General features: G+C 41.2%; 3 non-coding genes across 3 annotated transcripts; 2 read left to right on the forward strand and 1 right to left on the reverse strand.

Moving 5' to 3' along the window:
- The first annotated feature begins 2,747 nt into the window (after nucleotides 1-2,747).
- Nucleotides 2,748-2,821, forward strand: trnai-aau (transfer RNA isoleucine (anticodon AAU)). The gene has a single exon. It is a non-coding gene; the product is annotated as a tRNA-Ile (tRNA).
- Nucleotides 2,822-10,707: 7,886 nt separating this feature from the next.
- trnag-ucc (transfer RNA glycine (anticodon UCC)) lies at nucleotides 10,708-10,779 on the reverse strand. The gene has a single exon. It is a non-coding gene; the product is annotated as a tRNA-Gly (tRNA).
- Nucleotides 10,780-13,025: 2,246 nt separating this feature from the next.
- On the forward strand, nucleotides 13,026-13,167 carry LOC138231454 (U4 spliceosomal RNA). Its single transcript, XR_011186705.1, has one exon. It is a non-coding gene; the product is annotated as a U4 spliceosomal RNA (small nuclear RNA).
- The last annotated feature ends 8,368 nt before the right edge of the window (nucleotides 13,168-21,535 follow it).

Raw genomic sequence — 21,535 nt, forward strand, 5'->3', positions numbered from 1 at the left:
AATGGGCAAGAATTTCAGTCTCTCGATGTGCAAAACTGATAGAGACATACCCCAAGCGACTTGCAGCTGTAATCGCAGCAAAAGGTGGCTCTACAAAGTATTAACGCAAGGGGGCCGAATAATTTTGCACGCCCCACTTTTCATTTTTGTATTAGTTAAAAAAGTTTCAAAAATCCAATAGATTTCGTTCCACTTCACAATTGTGTCCCACTTGTTGGTGATTCTTCACATAAAATAAAAAAATTATATCTTTATGTTTGAAGCCTGAAAAGTGGCAAAAGGTTGAAAAGTTCAAGGGGGCCGAATACTTTCGCAAGGCACTGTAACAACAGTTTTCATTCATAGGAGTGAAAAACAACCATTTTTGAAGACATATTAGTTTCTAAAACACTACAATAAAGTTGAAAACATCCGTTTTATATTACATTAATTTTTGTGAAATTAGTCATTTATTGCACTATTTTTAATAAAATCTCTAATTAAAAGTGATTAAAATTAAGTTTGGAACAACAAGGAACACAAAAAAAAAGATTTTAAGGAAAAAAATATTGTCTTCTGTGCCAGGTGCCTGCAAGGGGAGAAAGCTAGAATCCTACCCAGGCTCCTGGAGCTCTGTCCTAGCTAAAGGAGGGTGAATCCATCACATTCAAAGCTCCATGAAAAAATGATATTTTTAAATTTGAAAAAAAAACATTATAGAACAACATCTCTTGGTCCACAGAGTGCAAAAATCCAACTTTGAAGAAAATCCATTGACTGATCCCCGAATCCTGAAGTTTCTTCGCATGATATCGGGCTTGCAACCACTTTCTGGAAAATGATGAAAAATGCCAAAAATGAAAAAAAAGTTATCAATTCTAGAGCCTAAGAGGAAAATAAGACAAATGTATATCTCCAAATAATTTTATGTGCTTCAGAAGAGCCCAGGAAAGTTTTTTGCATACATGAAACCACGCCCGTTTGCACGTAAGCAGACATGGTTGCACACACGACTGCATGAAAGCACGCGTGCATGCAAAATCATCCTGTTAAGCATTTGAAAAGCCGCACCACGGCGCACGTGAAATAGCTCTTACATTAGTGGTCGACACAGGAATCGCCTTTTTATTTATGCTCTTACCAACGCGATGGAAAGCAAAACAAAGCAAAGCAGAGCAAAACAAAACGAACAAACGCAAAACCCTCACGTCCCGCACTTGCATATAACGCCGTTACGTGCCCAAGCGGTATTGTACGTCATCCTAGCACTGCACCCCGGGGCGTACGGTATATGGGAATGAGCACACGCCACGAATCGTCTGAAATCACTCCCTACAGCTGTAAGGCGCCTTGAAGCGTGCACCCCCAACATTCTTCTTTGCGCATCTGTGAAAGGTAAACTCTTGAGCAAACTCTGAACCAGCTCTAAGGAAACTAATCCGATTAGACGTTACTTTGACTCATCCTTTAACAGTTTTCAGTCTCTGTCTTTAAACACCTTGCTCAGTCACATTCAAGCCACAAGTACTCTTCTCGGATGTTGCACAAACAAATCCTAATGTCTTGAAAGCATTGCAGCATGTTTGTGTCCCACTTCCCGTGGCTGCAGGACGACTGACACGAACGGACAAACACAATCTGTGGCGTTTAGCGTGACATAGTCTTGCAGGCATCGTGCTGTCTTACTGCAATACTATACCACTTGAGGAAACAGTCCATCTGGCCATGAAACTCATTTGAACGTCTAGCTACAGCAACTAACAATAACATGATTTATTCAGGATGTGTGGAATCAGCACGTCCCGGAGACAGCTTCTGAAATCGTGAGCATTCTCTGGTGGTGTCCTGGAGGGCTCCCCCGGGCATGTGTTGGTGGTATAGTGGTGAGCATAGCTACCTTCCAAGCAGTTGACCCGTGTTTGATTCCCGGCCAACGCAGTGGCAAGTGTTTTCAAATGCTGTCACAAGCCTTGGATTGTGACTAGCAAAGCGAAGCCTTTTGAAAGAGCTAAAGCACTGCAAAACGGAATTGAAGGAGAATCTTACAGGGGATTCTGAGCGGTGTCTAAATAAATAAATTCACAGCGTCCGCGGATGGCATTTTGCAGCTGGAAGTAGATGTCGACGCTTTTTGCACACAGCACCAAAAAAGCGTCTTTTTTGAAGGTACAGGCAATGAGCATTGGTGGTTCATTGTTAGAACTCTCGCCTGCCACGCAGGAGGCTTGGTTTCGATTCCTGGCCAATGCAGTGGCTTTTGCAGCGAACGGCTCCATCACTTGCATCCCAACTTTTGCAACTCGCAACTGAAAACCCACTGAAGCTAAGCAGGTGTGAGCCAGGTCAGTACCTGGATGAGGGTGAGCTACAGGGAAAAACAAAGCTTCCAGCTGGAAGTGGTGTTAATGGGGCCAGCGGGGAGGCGCTCACCCTGAGGTCTGTGCGGGTCCCAATCTCCCAATATAGTGATGGAGAAGCTGTGTTGTAAAAGGGCGCTGTCTTTTGGATGAGATGTAAAACCGAGGTCATAGTGCTCTGTGGTCATTAAAAATGACCACCAAAACCTTTGACAAAAGCTCTTGGTAATTGATGGTCTTCAATAATGTTTCTCCTTTAGGTACATTTAAAATCAGCTGAATAATGCTGTGAAACCATGAAACTGCATGTGAAAGCCCGTACACTGAATTACACGGCTTTCTATTCAAAGGAGGACAAAAGAAATTCCCTGAGTTCGATTTTTTGCAGCACAGAGAGGGGCACTGTCACGAGGCCGGTTAGCTCAGTTGGTTAGAGCGTGGTGCTAATAACGCCAAGGTCGCGGGTTCGAGCCCCGTACGGGCCATGTCCTTTTCTCCTCTCTTACCAAAGCTGTTAGGTTCCTTTCCGTGGTGAGATGGGTTGTCCTGCAACGCTGCCACACAGTGCCGACAGACAAGAGTGTTGCGGGAGAAGAGAAAAGTGTTTGAAGATTTAAGAGTGTCTTAGGTGGAGCCAAAATCAAGTGTCACAAATGCAAGTGGGAAGATTTCCAATGTTTAATATGGTCAAAATAAGCGGAAGTTACCAGCTGGTCCGGCACAGTCTGCCATGCTTTTGTCATATACTGTAAAGTGGTGTCGAACTGGAGCCTCACCATTTGCATATGTGAGGCTCCAGTTATACATCGATTGTCACATTAAATGACAAAAATGAAGAGAGGTAAAGCAGCTGGAGAGGTTTTCTTACAACTTTTGAGCTGACACAGTTTTGGAAAATGTTTCCTTCACGCTGCACTGTACAATATAGGCAGCCAAGAGTCTCCAAAACAAAACAGAATTGACAGATAGGAGAAAATTCCCACTCGTCCTGAAGTTCCCAAAATCCAGCACTGAGCGTAAACAAAGTGTCTAAGTAGCGTGGGAATGTTAAACCTGACCCTAGCTGGAGTTTGAGCAATCCAGCACTGAGAGTAAAAAGATGAGTCAAAGTAACGTCTAATCAGATTAGTTTCCTTAGAGCTGGTTCAGAGTTTGCTCAAGAGTTTACCTTTCACAGATGCGCAAAGAAGAATGTTGGGGGTGCACGCTTCAAGGCGTCTTACAGCTGTAGGGAGTGATTCGAGACGATTCGTGGCGTGTGCTCGTTCCCATATACCTTATGCCCCGGGGTGCAGTGCTAGGATGACGTACAATACCGCTTGGGCACGTAACGGCGTTACATGCAAGTGCGGGACGTGAGGGTTTTCGTTTGTTCGTTTTGTTTTGCTCTGCTTTGCTTTGTTTTGCTTTCCATCGCGTTGGTAAGAGCGTAAATAAAAAGGCGATTCCTGCGTCTACCACTAATGTAAGAGCTATTTCAAGTGCGGCGTGGTGCGGCTTTTCAAATGCTCAACAGGATGACTTCGCATGCACGTGTGCTTTCATGCAGTCGTGTGTGCAACCATGTCTGCTTATGTGCAAACGGGCGTGGTTTCATGTATGCAAAAAACTTTCCTGGGCTCTTCTGAAGCACATAAAATTATTTGGAGATATACATTTGTCTTGTTTTCCTCTTAGGCTCTAGAATTGATAACTTTTTTTTAGGATTCTAGCTTTCTCCCCTTGCAGGCATCGGGCACAGAGGACCTCATGGTTTTCCTAAAAATCTTTTTTTTTGTGTTCCTTGTTGTTCCAAACTTAATTTTAATCACTTTTAATTAGATATTTTATTAAAAATAGTGCAAAAAATGACTAATTTCACTAAAAATAATGTAATATAAAACTGATGTTTTTAACTTTATTGTAGTGTTTTAGAAACTACTATGTCTTCAAAAATGGTTATTTTTCACTCCTAGGAATGAAAGCTGTTGTTATATGATGTTTATTTTCAAATTTTGAAAAAATCAAAGGATTCTAGCTTTCTCCCCTTGCAGGCATTGGACACAGAGAACCTCATGGTTTTCCTAAAAATCATTTGTTATGTTCCCTGGTGTTCCAAACTTAGTTTTAATCAATTTTAATTTGTTATTTTGTTAAAAACAGGGTAATAAGTTTCTAATTGGACTATAAATAGTCATATTGTCTGCTCTAAAACTGATGTTTTCATCTCCATTGTAGAGATTCTTGAATCAACTAATAGAGAATTAAAATAAAAAAGGGCATAAGAAGACATTACCAACAACGACCACAAGATGGAGATGTTGTCTAGACATTACCAATAACGACCACAAGATGGAGATATTGTCCAAAGAGGCAATAAGGGCAAAGCCGCGATAAGGAGATTGCTGTCAGAATGCACATCCGGATCCCAAACAGAATCTCTAGTAAAATATGATCATTTGTGAAACAGGCAAATGAGTGTCAGCTACAATATGATTGCTACATATCTGCATTTGTTGGTTTTTAAGGAGTAAGAGTGCAGGCGGTTTAAACCTGCGATCCAGTGTGTTGAAGTATTTCACAACACTACCCCTAGCACATCAGGAAATAAATCCTCATAATGATTATTGCCCTGGGCATGTACCAAAAAATCAGTGAGCATATACATATATCGCTGTGTTGAAGCTAGAGACACAGAATAAGTGCAAACACATCCTAAATACAGTGTTCCTGCACCTTGACCTCATCCAGAATGTATCGTTTTTTGAAAGCGATTGCTGTCAGAATGCACAACTGAATCCCAAACAGAATCTCTAGTCAAATATGATCATTTGTGAAACAGGCAAATGAGTCTCTCAGGTGCCCATTGCTCATTTTCAGACACATTTATGCAATACTTTCACCATGCGTTGAGCAATAGGGATTAAAGATACCAGAGGTAAGGTTTAAAAGTGATTCTGAGGTGCAACACATCAGCGAAACAGCTAGGCATCTGAAATGCGGGGTTTGAGAGCCCTTCAGGGAACACCGTACCCTAAAGGTACCAGAAGTCCACTAGTATAAGCATTAAGTCACTGTCAGCCCTGTTGCAATGTGATTGCTACATATCTTCATTTCTTTGGTTTTTAAGGAGTAAGAGTGCAGGGGGTCTAAATCTGCGATCCAGTGTGTTGAAGTATTTCACAACACTACCTGTAGCCCGTCTGGAAATAAATCCTCATTCTGATTATTGACCTGGGCATGTACCAATAAATCACTGAGTATATATATATATCACTGTGTTGAAGCTAGAGACCTGTATGTAATAATATGATGCTAAAATGTTATTTTCACATGTAAGAAAACCGGCTCAGGGACGCCAAATATGTAATGTTGCCATAGCAAAATTAAATGTAGTGGCTCTCTGAAGGCACCAGTTCTGTAGGGTTTGGGCATTTACTGAGACAATTATTAATTGTAGCAGTAAATCACAAAGTTGATTCTTTTGATGGCTTTAGAATCCAACCATGTGACATAACTCAAACAACGCGCACACACAGGTACTAATACACGAGGATACATTTATTAATACATAAAATATGCATGTAAACCTAACAGATCTTATCGAGAGGGTTATCAGAATACAAAAGATATATATTCAGTCAGTTACGAAGTGTTACACATATCAAGAGGACATACGTTCAGTATATCATTCATTAAGACCGTTTCGTTAATGAACTTGGTTATAACTTCTACATTAGATACTCAAACAAGTACATAACTCTTAGGAATTAAATTGATATCAACTGGTTGGGATAACAATTGAATTCTCGAGCTGTAATGCATTGAAGTTGAATACTCATCCAATCTTTGGGGATTCAGATCTTCCTGCGGGCACAAAGAAACAGTTGCAGGCTGTTGCTGTCCAATCCGCGCTCTCTGGCTCCGTGCCAGGCTGTGCTGTGCGGCTTGCGACGCTGCGCTGCTGATGCTCACTGTGGGCTTTAACTAGCAAAGTTTGTGCACAGGAGAAAAGATGACTGTGGGTCCCAGCAAGTCAGGAAGAGGACCGGTTCGTTTCTGATGAAGAGCTAGTTCTGAATAGTGATTCAGCTGTCCACAGTTCCGACCTGTTCACGAGGCCTGCTGCTGGTGCTAACCTCGGGTGGATCCTCTGGTTATTCTCTGGCAACCTCCGCTCTAGACTCTTAGAACAAAGGAAAGTTCTGGCACTCGGACACACTGGCCGTTCCGTGGTTGTCCGGGCTGAGTCTCAGGATGGTCAGGAGGCGCGCTGCAAGAATGTCCTGCCCTTGGGAGCCTTCTGCTCCTGGGCCGCCCTGCCCTGGATTTCTCCTTTGAATTCCCTTTAGAATTGTCCACAGAATCCTCTGAATCCTCCCTTCTGAATCTTACTGAATCTCACAGGCTCTCTGTGTTGCCTGTTTTTACCTGGAGGAACTTCAGCTCATTGATTGGCTGAAAGTTCCATGGGCATCAGAGTCCCACGTGGGTTACTCGGCCCTACCAGTCCCTGATTGATTGATCAAGGTGAGATATGAGTCACTTAGTCCTGACACTTAGTAATGCAGTCCAGATGTCCAACTGGCACTCCCTAGACAGATAGGCGCCAATGGATGACCATTGATCATGATAGCCAGGCTTAGCTAAGTGCATCCCCCTTTGGTAGCTGTCCTAGGACCTTAAATCACCCTGCATGAATAGTCTCTCTGTGGCTGCACCACAGAGATGAACAGAGAAATGGGGCCTCATTTGGGAAGGCTCAGAACACTTAATTCTGCCTTATTAATAAGCCTCGCCGCTACACACATATATTAATATAATAAATGATTGCTTATGCTTTATAAACAAATCTAATTAAAATAAAAGCTTAAGTTTTGTATTTATCTTGTACCATAGAACATGATTTTCTTTGTATTTCAATCCCACAAAGTGTCCAAATGACGCACTACATGATATAAGGAAGATTATCACATGCATATCGGTATTATCTTTCTTACGAAAATGCATTCCTTTCATTACCTTTTACTTTTTAAAATGAACTCAAATTGTGTATAATGTAATAATTTAAGTAGAATAGATTCTAATAATATAATGATCCAGTGTGTTGCACTACTTCACTGCTTCACTGCTCTATGCCGTCTGGAAATAAATCCTCAGACTGCTTACTGCCCTGGGCATGTACCAATGAATTACAGGAGCACATCTATTTCTCACTGCGTTGAAGCAGGAGACAACAGTCTCTGCAAACACATCCTAAATACAGTGTTCCAGCACCTTTGACCTCATCCAGAACGTATCATTTCTTGAAAGGGATTGCTGTCCGAATGCACATCTGAATCCCAAACAGAATCTCTAGTAAAATACGATCATTTGTGAAACAGGCAAATGACTGTCTCAGGGGCCCATTCCTCATTGTCAGACATATGAATGCAATGCTTTCACCGTGCATTGAGCAATAGGGATTAAAAACACAGCAGGTAAGGTTAGATGTCATGTTCTATGATCATTTCTTTCAGCATTAGGGACTAAATATACTAAACGTATGATACTAAAATGTTATTTTCACATATATTAATGTAATAAATGATTGCTTATGCTTTATAAATAAATCTAATTAAAATAAAAGCTTAAGTTTTGTATTTATCTTGTCCCATAGAACATGATTTTCTTTGTATTTCAAGCCCACAAAGTGTCCTTTGATCTCTATTCTGTGGTAATCCACGATGACCCCGTTCTTCAGGTGATTCATCATGTCCTCCCTCGCCTGTTGAGAGGCCACCTGATCTCTTCTGCCATGGCGTGCTTCATACACGCCCTCTTGAAGTGAGCAGGAAGCTGATCAAAAGTATTCAGGCACATCTTGCACACCAGGGGAATCCTCGCGTGTTTCCTTTGAAAATAAATAATACCATCTGTGTATAGAAACAAGCTAAGACTGATTTCTTAAATTATCCTTAAAATTCTCTCTCATAGTTTGAGCATAATGATTTTATTGCATTTATATAAGAATTGCTCATTGCTCCTAAATAAATAATGGTCTCAGTCACAGACTTTCCAATAGAAGCCATTGTGGAGTTCAGCAACTGCAGGTCCTAGAAGTGGGGAAGGAATTTTAAAAGAGAAATTGAATTACAATACAGAAGGAATGGCTGAGGGTTCACTGAAATGTATAAATATACAAATTCCAAAGACTGAGTCCATATAGAAACAACTACTTTTCATTTTCAGTATAAGAAAAAAAAAACTATCTTCCAAAGCATCATAAAATTGTCCCTTCTTCCAGACCCTACTTCTCTCTTGTAGTAGTACAGCAGACCTTTCCAGGTGAGCAGATCACAGAGTCCGAAATGAGCTTCCTCCATCAAGCAAAGTACCTGAACATGACTCTGTCTTCATAAAAGCGCCCCTGTAATAAAGAAATTAAATCCAAAATCAAGAGGGCAGTTGCCTACTGAAATACAAGAAGTCATCAATTTTAACCTAGCAACACATTAAAGGCTGCATCTATACAAGTGCGATTCTAGAAATGCTCACCAGATTACGTTTTAAGAAGGAACTGCGCCTCAGGTTCCGCAGAGATCTTAACTCGGATGGCAGGATTCAGAGTCCGGAGTGTGGACTGATGGCAGAACGGAGGGTCCACATACTGTGGATCCCTCAGTGATCTTCCGCGTATTCAAACCGCCAGCGTGTGACTCCCCTGTCCCTGTGACCTCATTGCTCTGCTCTCTCCTCTGTGCAGCCGAGCCCGACTCACGGTAAAGTGAAAAAAAAGATGCCCTCAACGTGAGATTTACTCTGGAGCGAGGATAGATGTTACCTTTTTATCATTTAACAGGATGTATGTGATGTGGCGACTAGGTTCAATTTTGTATCCTCTTTAAAAGATTAAGGACTGGGGTGAGCGTGATTTACCACCCTTTCAGCTAAGAACCCGACTTGCGCACCGTTTAAGCTGCATAGACTCGGTCGTTTAACTCTTCTCCGTTAGCAGGGTTAAGGTTAAAGAAAAAAAAAATAGCTGACTCCTTTTTTTTGCCAGCCGCTAGCGCTGATTAGCAAGGCTTGTATTTCATGTTTTGCAAGTTGCATCCATTTTAAGAAAAACAAGTCGCGTTAAAGACAGGGAATGAATACTTGCATTTATTTAAGTCTAGCCGTAGGCGGGGATCTCCTGTTTACTAGACAGGCGCTTTAACCAACTAAGCCACGGCGCCCCAGGAGTGTTGTCCTTTTGCAGCCACTTGGACACACCACTCAGACACATCTGCATTCGGTGTGTGCGCCGCCTGCTCGCTGAGCAAGTTGCCACCTTTACATACAATAGCAACATCGACACCAAGAGAAAGGATGACAAATGGCTTTTATCTGGAACTTTTCATGTCCAAGGAGCTCAATGTGCTTTCTGTGTACAACAGGGCCACTGAACTCCACACTGGCCACTGAACCACAGCAGTGGCTTGCTGGCTTGACATCTCCCAAGGAAAATGTTGAAATCACATGTGGAACAGGAAAATGACCCTCGAGTACGTGGGGAAAAAAAGAAAAAGATCATCTGGAGCGCGCCAACCCATGTCCGGACAGCCCAGTTGCGTCGACAAGGTGGCTGAGTGGTTAAGGTGATGGATTGCTAATCCATTGTGCTCTGCAGGCATGGGTTCGAATCCCATTCTCATCGCTCTCCATGTCTGACATGTGTGCCTGTTCGACATCGGCCCTCCTGTTGTTTGCTCCGGTGCTAGAGCCGTACATTTTCTAGCAGTGGCTGAACATGGTATAGTAGGCCAACGTCGGTATCGAGCAGTGACAGTAACAGTACTTACTGCGCCCCATAAGAAATCGTTTGTCCCTGTTCAAAAGAGATTGTGCGATGTCCTGCGGCGTTCGTAAAGCAAACCTTTGACAGTTTGAAAAGAGGAATTTATTCTGCTTCCTGTGCGTGCAGTAGTTACAAAGTTGAACGTCTTTACACGATCTGCTGCAGTTTTCAGTGGGCGGGCTTTGTCAGATGGCTTGAAAAAACGCACTGTGTTTCGGCTCGGGAAACATCATGAGCAGTGTCCTGCATGTTTTCTGTGTATAGCTGTCTTTTAACGCATACAAAATTCATTCGAAATCATTGATTTCTCCAATTAACAAGGGTCCCTTTTTGAACCTGCCAGAAGCATTCTTTCAATGTTACAGATTTACTCCGGGGAAAGCCAGCATGACATTGAGAGTAGCTCAAGCTTTCAGCACCCGTATCGGACTGCGTGTATGCAGACACCGCTCAGAATCCCCTGTAAGATTCTCCCTCAATTCCGTTTTTCAGTGCTTTAGCTCTTTCAAAAGGCTTCGCTTTGCTAGTCACAATCCAAGGCTCATGACAGCATTTGAAAACATTCGCCACTGCGTTGGCCGGGAATCAAACCCGGGTCAACTGCTTGGAAGGCAGCTATGCTCACCACTATACCACCAACGCACACCCACAGGAAGCCTGCAGGACACCACCAGAGAATGCTTTTTTTAATTTTTTTTTTATTAAACATAGAATTTACAAATACAAATACAACAAGAGGATCAGAGTCATGTACAAGAGAAAAAAAACGCAGCAGAAAAAAGCATTTAACTACCAGAGGTAATTAAGTAATTATGTGATCAAATTGTATATTTTACACGTATCATATTTTCCTTGCTTTAATATTTCTCAATTATTTATAAACTTTAGTTTCAACATGCATGCGTTTCCTGTAAAAAATAAAACTCAGCACACAGTTTTTCTTTTAACAACATTTCGAGTACCTCTGGCATTCATGAAAAAGACATACACAAAAGCAAATAACTAACTCTAAGACTGTCTAAACTATTGAGTTTTTCAAAGAACCAGAACTATAACAGTCCTTAACACTTAACTACACCATTCCAAACTAACACTAAAGAAACACTAGTATATACTGGTATAACAAATATAACCAAACATAATCATTAACTGAGCAGTCACTGGGAGCAAATCTCCTTCCCGTCCACAAAGGCCCTCGCTCCCACAAAGTAGGCTCTCCTCCCCTCTCTTCTGGCAGCTTCAACCTGGGGCCACAGCTGGTTCCTGGTGCTCCTGTCCGCGGCAGACAGGTCCTCTGCAAACCTCAGTTTGTTCCCATTCAAATACTCATTCCCCCTCGCCGCTCGCCACAGCATGTCCCTCGCCGTCCTCTTGGTGAACTGTATTATAATCGATCTGGGGCGCACTTGCCCAGACATGTTCGCTCTCCCGAGCCTGTGAACAAAGTCAATGGCCGATATTACGTCCTCCTGGTCCGGCAGGGTCCTTTTACAGATACCCTTCACTGTTGCAACAAGGTCCTTATCACGTTCCTCTTTAACTCCAAATAATTTTAAATTCCATCATCGACGGTATCTATCTACATCGTTCACTTTCAATTCAAGTTCTTTAATATGCTTTTCTTGTTTGGTATTTACTTGTTTAAGAACTTTTACTTCACTCTTTAAGTCTTCAACCTCTTTAAACACACAGTCCATGGACTTTTTAAGACTTTCGATTTCGACTGTATTAGATCAAATCATTTCCTTCAGCTCACCCATGCTCTGTGCCATCATGTTGAAGATGTTGGTCTGGAGCTCCTCCAGCGTCAGGTCGCCCCTTCCTCTCTTGGCTGCCGGGGTTTTCACAGGTGTGCTGGGCAGGGACTCCGGCTCTTCCTCTGGCAGCTGAGTCTCACTTGGGCTGCGAACGCTCGCGTACGAGCGCATCTCCAGCACTCTTTCCACGTCCCCTCCAGCTGCTTCACTTTTCCCTTTAGTTGCCATCAATTTTCTTGTAGTGCTATACATATACGATTGAGGTTTCTTAGACTTCTCCTTCGAAGACCCAGCACTCTCTTTTGTTTTCCCAGTGTTACTCATATCGAAATTCTTAAACCTAAAAAAAATCGTTTTTTTTTCTTTCAATTATAACTGAAGTTTAAACAACTAGTGTTAAGTCCTTATTTTTCTGTAGTCAAAAAAAGCAAAAATTAACATTCAGGTCATGAAAAACTCAAAAAAAATCCTCAACCACTAAACTTTACCTCCCACCTGAGCGCCATCTTGAACGCCCCTACCACCAGAGAATGCTCACGATTTCGGAAGCTGTCTCCGGGACGTGCTGATTCCACACATCCTGAATAAATCATGATATTGTTAGTTGCTGTAGCTAGACGTTCAAATGAGTTTCATGGCCAGATGGACTGTTTCCTCCAGCGGTATAGTATTGCAGTGAGACAGCACGATGCCTGCAAGACTATGTCACGCTAAACGCCACAGATTGTGTTTGTCCATTCATGTCAGTCATCCTGCAGCCACGGGAAGTGGGACACAAACATGCCGCAATGCTTTCAAGACGTTAGGATTTGTTTGTGCAACATCCGAGAAGAGTACTTGTGGCTTGAATGTGAACTGTACGTGCCCGCCCCCTTTCCTCTGTAGTGCATGAGTTCCTCCCGGCATGCCCTTCGTCATTGTTCTGTCATCTTGTATTTAAAGGGTTGTATTTCTGCTACTGAAAAGAATCAACGGGTTTCTTTGTTCCCAACGGAGCCCTTGTCTGTCATGAAATTCTTCAAAACCTCAAGCTAGAAGAAGACGACAAATATGAAGCGTTACAGCAACGACATGCCATGAGACGATTGATAACGTTTTCCATAGGATCCCCACGGTTGCCTGGCAACCGTCAGCTTTGCGCAGTGGCAGCATCGTAGCCTGTGAAGTTTAGCCGAGGCGGGATTATTGCTAGTTGAAAACTTTTCCCAATACCCCGCTTCCGCCGGTTTGCAGTACAATCGGCGAAAGCAATTTTTGACAGTCTCGTTAGAGACTGAGCAAGGTGTTTAAAGACAGATTTGGTCATGGTGACATCATGGTAGAAAGAAGCGAGCTTGTTCCCAGTGGGCATTGATTCGTCGAATATACGTATATTTACGGTGAAATTACGGCTATACGTATATATACGTCGCCTCGAAGTATAATCAACGTCGAATTGCAACCGTAAAATTGACGACATTAACAAACACATATATAACGTCGAAAACACATCTAACACAGTGCCTGAGGCTTTTTACTGTATGTATCGCGTGTGCCGCAACTAGGAGTATACGGCACTCTGCACAGTGTACGAAGTAAATTATTTTCGCAGCAATTAATTTACACGTGTATAATAAATATAGTAAATATAATAAATTAATTACTGCGAAAATAATTTACTTCGTACACTGTGCAGAGTGCCGTATACTCCTAGTTGCGGCACACACGATACATACAGTAAAAAGCCTCAGGCACTGTGTTAGATGTTTTTTCGACGTTATATATGCGTTTATTCATGTCGTCGATTTTACGGTTGCAATTCGACGTTGATTATACGTCGAGGCGACGTATATATACGTATAGCCGTAATTTCGCCGTAAATATACGTATATTCGACGAATCAATGCCCACAGCTTGGCATACAAGGGTTTTGCTGAGGGGGTCTTGCCACCTGCCTGAAAAAAAACAGTAAAATGTTTGAGTGCCTATAGAGTTTCTATTTTTATTTTCTTGACAAAAGTCCCCCATCAGTGCGCGGTGCCCGAGGAAAAATCTGTAGGGGGGCGTCTGAAATTCTGAGGGGGGAGTGATATTTCGGTTGAAACGGAGCTGTACGGTGCAGCTACCCAAATGAAATCTCGCAGCTATGCCATTGATTAGTGCTTCATGATAGAAGATAACGACTAGCAATCTGGTATTTGCGATGAAGTTCAGTTTCACATTTTTCGTCACTCTCAACGTTTGTATTGCCTGGAGCGAAAAGTACCATAAGCGTTCATTTTTGCAGCTACATGGACGTTCTGAATCGTTAAGAAAAAAATGTTGTAAAACCAACAGAAAGCACAGACTGCTATAACTAGTCCTAGTTATATAACGATTTTAAGTATAATGATAAACTACTGCAAGGAATCGGTCCACCTGAGCAAACAGGATCGTAATGTTGACACTCAATAATATGTGCAGTTCCTGGACGGATAGCCCTCCTGCCCATCAAACAGACTGAGTGACTGTTCGTGTCATTTAGTGTTGTCTGACCATTGACAAAGTACAACTATTTTTTTAGGGTGCAAATTAAGTTAGGTAAATCTTTTTGCCCAAAACTGAAGGGGCGACATTCCCCCCTCCCCCCTTGATGCCAGGCCTGTCCCCATCCTATTCCATAATGTCATTATATATAATACCATACAACAGTGACCGATCCTTAATATTTGCATGCGTTAAAATTGCACATCAGCTCATAGCAGCGATGTATTATCAATGTTAAATTTCAACCATAATATCGACAACATTAATAAACGCATACGTTGAGAAAATATCGAACCCATCATATTTTCCGGTTATATACCACAATGCATTGCTAGTATTCGTTGGTCACCATTTTGGACACGTTTTTCAAACGTAGAAGTATATCCGAAAATATCTCAGCAATCCTCTTTTGACGAGTAAGTATGAACAATAATAATACTATCTGAATACATACAGATCTTTCTTAATATTATTTTGATTAAAATAGTATGTGAATTAGCAAAAAAAATGGCACATAAAATAGTGTGAATGGGGAAGATGACACAAAATCGTTTTGCCGTTTCTCTTATTCTTATTCTATGTTGTACTTTCAAACTTTGGGTACTCTTTAATTAGGACAGACTTTATTGCTCAACTGCTATGATGCAAGCCAAATTTTATACATTTATTTCAGCTTTGAGCTTAGTAAACCGTTCATTTTTTAGATTATACTAAAGAAGATATTAATCATCATTTATTTGGGAAGTAATATTATATAATTTTCTCCTAGCTGCGGTGCTGAAGTCCCACCCTACATCAACAGAAAAAGAAATAAAGGAGCACGCAATGTGTTACTTGAAGAATGCATATGCAAGGCAGGGGGCCAAGAGATCTGGACTCTGAAAATAATAGGTTTTTGGTTCTAACTGTTAGGACAATTAGACAGGGTTTGCAAATAGTGGACAAAAATCGTCTTAACTTCCATTGTAATATTTTATATTTTATGTAATATTTTTTTCTTGGAAATATAGAAGTTGTACATTTTAAAATGTATATTTGAATCAAAATGTGGTTTTGAGTTAGTGTGTTAATGTAATTAGTTTTGTGTTTGTCATTACTATACTGTATATTGCCATGTTACCAGAATTTGTAGCTGAAGTTTAAGACTAGTTGTGTTTTTATGATTATTGCCCATATGTTGATTGTTGATTGATTGTATACAATGTATAATTTGAAATACATATGTTTCAGGTGTGAATGTGTATTTTCAGAATACATTTCTAAACCTAATCATTGGCTTGTTTTACTTGTTTCTACACCTATAAAATCTATCTTTGATGTATAATAGACCTCTACCCATATACGTATAATAGACCTCTAATGTTATCCGTATAATAGACCTCTAACCATATACGTATAATAGACCTCTAAAGTTATACGTATAATAGACCTCTAACCATATACGTATAATAGACCTCTAAAGTTATCCGGAACTCCAACCATATATGTATAATAGTCCTCTAAATTTATCCGTATAATAGAACTCCAACCATTTATGTATAATGAACGTCTAAATATAGACGTATAATTGACGTTTAACTTTAGACGTATATTAGAATTTCATTCTAGACGAATTGTAGACCACATTTAGACGTCTAAGATATGCGTTTAATAGACGTATATTATACGTCTTTTGCCCAATGGGTTACGTCTCAACAGAAACGCTCTTTCAGCGTTATGCAGAGAACATCGTCTGTCGAGATCACTTTTGAGTCAGCGCGAAACGCCGTGTGCTGTCAGTTTGATTTCATATTGCTCGTAGCGGCGCCCGGCTTTTGTCTGTCAAACGTTAGGTTGCGCTTCTTCATGCTGCATCGTCGGCATGAGTGGAGCTTTATAAACGTCTGTACTTACTGCGCCCCATAAGAAATCGTTTGTCCCCGTTCAAAAGAGATTGTGCGATGTCCTGCAGCAAACCTTTGACAGTTTGAAAAGAAGAATTTATTCTGCTTCCTGTGCGTGCAGTAGTTACAAAGTTGAACGCCTTTACACGATCTGCTGCAGTTTTCAGTGGGCGGGCTTTGTCAAATGGCTTGGAAAAACGCACTGTGTTTCGGCTCGGGAAACATCATGAGCAGTATCCTGTATGTTTTCTGTGTATAGCTGTCTTTTAACGCATACAGAATTCATTCGAAATCATTGATTTCTCCAATTAACAAGGGTCCCTTAAAGGATGAGTCAAAGTAACGTCTAATCGGATTAGTTTCCTTAGAGCTGGTTCAGAGTTTGCTCAAGAGTTTACCTTTCACAGATGCGCAAAGAAGAATGTTGGGGGTGCACGCTTCAAGGCGCCTTACAGCTGTAGGGAGTGATTCGAGACGATTCATGGCGTGTGCTCGTTCCCATATATCGTACGACCCGGGATGCAGTGCTAGGATGACGTACAATACCGCTTGGGCACGTAACGTAACGGCGTTATATGCAAGTGCAGGACGTGAGGGTTTTCGTTTGTTTGTTTTGTTTTGCTCTGCTTTGCTTTGTTTTGCTTTCCATCGCGTTGGTAAGAGCGTAAATAAAAAGGCGATTCCTGCATCTACCACTAATGTAAGAGCTATTTCAAGTGCGACGTGGTGCGGCTTTTCAAATGCTTGTGGGCATTTCTCTGTTGTTGATTCTTTTTTTGTGTGTAACAAAGTGGCATTTTCATGTCCGGACGGGGAGACTTTATCATTCCGACATGAAGCCACCCTTAAGTCCTCTGAGGCGTGTCTGTCTGCAAGGCTTGTATTTTGGAAATGTTTTTTTGAAACGGAGAACGACTTTGAAATAGGCTTCCGCCGGCGCCTCGCGATCCAGGTAAGATTGTAGCAAGAACGCAGCTGCGGTGGGGCTTGCTGTAGTCGTGGCTGAGTGGTTAAGGCGATGGACTAGAAATCCATTGGGGTCTCCCCGCACAGGTTCCAATCCTGCCGACTACGTTGTCTGCCTTCAGTCGGTGTGTTTCGGCACAAGCAAAGAAGCGCGCCTCTTTGCTGTTCCTGGTGGTTTTAAAACGCCCAATCGCTTGTACCCGCTGCCTTGGAAATAAGTTCTTCAGCGTCCGCAAATGGCATTTTGCAGCTGGAAGCATATGTCGACGCGTTTTGCACAGAGCACCAAAAAAGCGTCTTTTTTGAAGGCCCAGGCACTGAGCATTGGTGGTTCAGTGGTAGAATTCTCGCCTGCTACGCGGGAGGCTCGGGTTCGATTCCCGGCCAATGCAGTGGCTTTTGCAGCGAGCGGCTCCATCACTTGCATCCCCTTGCAACTCGCAACTGAAAACCCACTGAAGCTAAGCAGGTGTGAGCCAGGTCAGTACCTGGATGAGGATGAGCTACAGGGAAAAACAAAGCTTCCAGCTGGAAGCGGTGTTAATGGTGCCGGCGGGGGGGCGCTCACCCTGAGGTCTGTGCGGGTCCCAATGCCCCAGTATAGTGACGGAGATGCTGTGTTGTAAAAGGGCGCTGTCTTTTGGATGAGATGTAAAACCGAGGTCACAGCGCTCTGTGGTCATTCAAAATGACCACCAAAACCTTTGACAAAAGCTCTTGGTAATTGATGGTCTTCAATAATGCTTCTCCTTTAGGTACATTTTAAATCAGCTGAAAAATGCTGTGAAATGGGGGGGCACTTCAGGCCAGTGTAGGATTTGGGTTACAAGAACCATGAAACTGCACGAGAAAGCCCGTACACTGAATTACACGGCTTTCTATTCAAAGGAGGACAAAAGAAATTCCCTGAGTTTGATTTTTTGCAGCACAGAGAGGAGCACTGTCGTGAGGCCGGTTAGCTCAGTTGGTTAGAGCGTGGTGCTAATAACGCCAAGGTCGCGGGTTTTAGCCCTGTACGGGCCAGGTCTAGGTCCAGGTCCCTGTTTGTGAAACAGGCAAATGACTGTCTCAGGGGCCCATTCCTCGTTCTCAAGACACATGTATGCAGTATGTACACCGTGCATTGAGCAATAGGGACTGAATACACCACAGATAAGGTTAGAAGTCATTCTGAGGTGCCACATGTGAGGGATACAGCTAGGCATCCGAAATGTAGGGTTTGAGACCCTTCAGGAGTACTGCATCCTTTGAGACAGACCCTGTTAAACAAATGATCATTTCTTTCGGCATTAGGGACTAAATATACTAAACATATGATGCTAAAATGTTATTTTCACATATATTAATGTAATAAATGATTGCTTATGCTTTATAAACAAATCTAATTCAAATAAAAGCTTAAGTTTTGTATTTATCTTGTACCATAGAACGTGATTTTCTTTGTATTTCAAGCCCACAAAGTGTCCAAATGACGCACTACATGATATAAGGAAGATTATCACATGCATATCGGTATTATCTTTCTTATGAAAATGCATTCCTTTCATTACCTTTTACTTTTTAAAATGAACTCAAATTGAGTATAATGTAATAATTTAAGTAGAATAGATTCTAATAATATAATGATCCAGTGTTTTGCACTACTTCACTGCTTCACTGCTGTATGCCATCTGGAAATAAATCCTCAGACTGCTTACTGCCCTGGGCATGTACCAATAAATTAAAGGAGCACATCTGTTTATCACTGCGTTGAAGCAGGAGACACACAGTCTCTGCAAACACATCCTAGATACAGTGTTCCAGCACCTTTGACCTCATCCAGAACGTATCATTTCTTGAAAGGGATTGCTGTCCGAATGCACATCTGAATCCCAAACAGAATCTCTAGTAAAATACGATCATTTGTGAAACAGGCAAATGACTGTCTCAGGGGCCCATTCCTCATTGTCAGACACATGTATGGAATGCTTTCACCGTGCATTGAGCAATAGGGATTAAAAACACCGCAGGTAAGGTTAGATGTCATGTTCTATGATCATTTCTTTCAGCATTAGGGACTAAATATACTAAACGTATAATGCTAAAATGTTATTTTCACATATATTAATGTAATAAATGATTGCTTATGCTTTATAAACAAATCTAATTAAAATAAAAGCTTAAGTTTTGTATTTATCTTGTACCATAGAACATGATTTGCTTTGTATTTCAAGCCCACAAAGTGTCCAAATGTTCTATGATCATTTCTTTCATCATTAGGGACTAAATATACCAAACGTATGATGCTAAAATCCTGAAAAAAGGATGTGCTCCATCTCGTCAGTAGATTGGATTCCAAAACTGATTTGGGTCAATATACATTACCTTTGAAATTAAAGTACAGTCTACTGTAGGGAACCATCAACTTAGAAAGCATTGGCCTTCCCTGGGGGTCAGGTAGGTGCAAAAGATAAACCTTTATCCTATCTTTATCTTAAGATAAGTGGCCAAGCAGTATTTTTCCAAGTTTCACCAAGCACATCATGTTGCCATAGTAGACAAAGTTCTATAAAATGTTAAATAACTTTTAAAAAAAGTATCTTGGTCTTACAGTACTGTACAAGGTGAATTAAACTGTCCCTGGTAATAAAAAGTAATTAGAAGCATCTCAGAAACTTTATCTCTAGAAACATTAGCTGTTTTATATCATGTAATTTAGTGTGATGTTGTCAGAATTCAAGGACATTATCACACACAGAAATTGGTTCAGTTAAATCTAAAAAACACAGCTAAACATGGGTTTAAATGTAACAGAAGTCTCACCTCTTGTCAAAAGATTTAATTCAAGAAGCGATGTAATAAATGATTGCTTATGCTTTATAAAGAAGCTTAAGTTTTGTATTTATCTTGTACCATAGAACATGATTTTCTTTGTATTTGAAGCCCACAAAGTGTCCAAATGATGCACTACATGATATAAGGAAGATTATCACATGCATGTCGGTATTATCTTTCTTATGAAAATGCATTCCTTTCATTACCTTTTACTTTTTAAAATGAACTCAAATTGTGTATAATGTAATAATTTAAGTAGAATAGATTCAGGTAGGAAATATAGAGTCATGATGTTTATGGCTGACATCATTTCACATGGGTGAATTTTAAGCTAAGAAATAAAAACATTTACAATGAAGATACCATTGCTTAATTTTAAATGCCTTTAAAAAATAAATACCTCCTGAGAATAATTTGCCACTCCCAGATCCTTGATAAGGTACTGTTTGAATCCAATCAGGAGAGGAGCATCCAGGGAGTGCTTTCTATAGAGTCCAGCTTGGGCCACTCTCTTCCGGCCTGCTGATACTTTTTAACTACTCAGGGCCTGTAAGGATATAAAACACCGGTTTAAACATTTTATACCTATAAGACAAATTAGAATTTTAGTAAAAAATAGATACATCTGAAAAATAAAAAAGTCTTACTGCTGATAGAGTTCTTCAGAGCTCACATCTTCCCCTTCCTTATCCGCTTCTGTTTCAGTTTCTAGAGCAGCCTCTGGCATCTCTTCCTCCTGGACAGCGGCCTCTTGCTCAGGGCCGCTGGAATGCAGGTAGATTCTTTTCAACATGCTTTTACATAATATGTTGTAACAATGATTTCAAAAAGAAACTACAGAAGCCTTACAGATTAAAAATATCTCACCTTGCCAATGTGTCTTCAGGCTTCCCATGTACAAAAAGGCCCAAGGACTCTAGCAGTCTTACAACCACTATCCTGTTTGCCTCACCAGACACGATCTCTATTCTGTGGTAATCCACGATGACCCCGTTCTTCAGGTGATTCATCATGTCCTCCCTCGCCTGTTGAGAGGCCATCCTGATCTTTTCTGCCGTGGCGTGCTTCATACACGCCCTCTTCAAGTGAGCAGGAAGCTGATCAAGAGTATTCAGGTACATCTTGCACACCAGGGGAATCCGCGCGGGTTTCCTTTGAAAATAAATAATACCATCTGTGTATAGAAACAAGACTGATTTCTTAAATTATCCTTAATTTTCTCTCTCATAGTTTGAGCATAATGATTTTATTGCATTTATATAAGAATTGCTCATTGCTCCTAAATAAATAATGGTTTCATAAAAAAGTGAACACTTACTTGGTCTCAGTCACAGACTTTCCAATAGAAGCCATTGTGGAGTTCAGCAACTGCAGGTCCTAGAAGTGGGGAAGGAATTTTAAAAGAGAAATTGAATTACAATACAGAAGGAATGGCTGAGGGTTCACTGAAATATATAAATATACAAATTCCAA

The sequence above is a fragment of the Lepisosteus oculatus genome, unplaced genomic scaffold, assembly GCF_040954835.1.
Source record: "Lepisosteus oculatus isolate fLepOcu1 unplaced genomic scaffold, fLepOcu1.hap2 HAP2_SCAFFOLD_60, whole genome shotgun sequence".
NCBI classification, from domain to species: domain Eukaryota; kingdom Metazoa; phylum Chordata; class Actinopteri; order Semionotiformes; family Lepisosteidae; genus Lepisosteus; species Lepisosteus oculatus.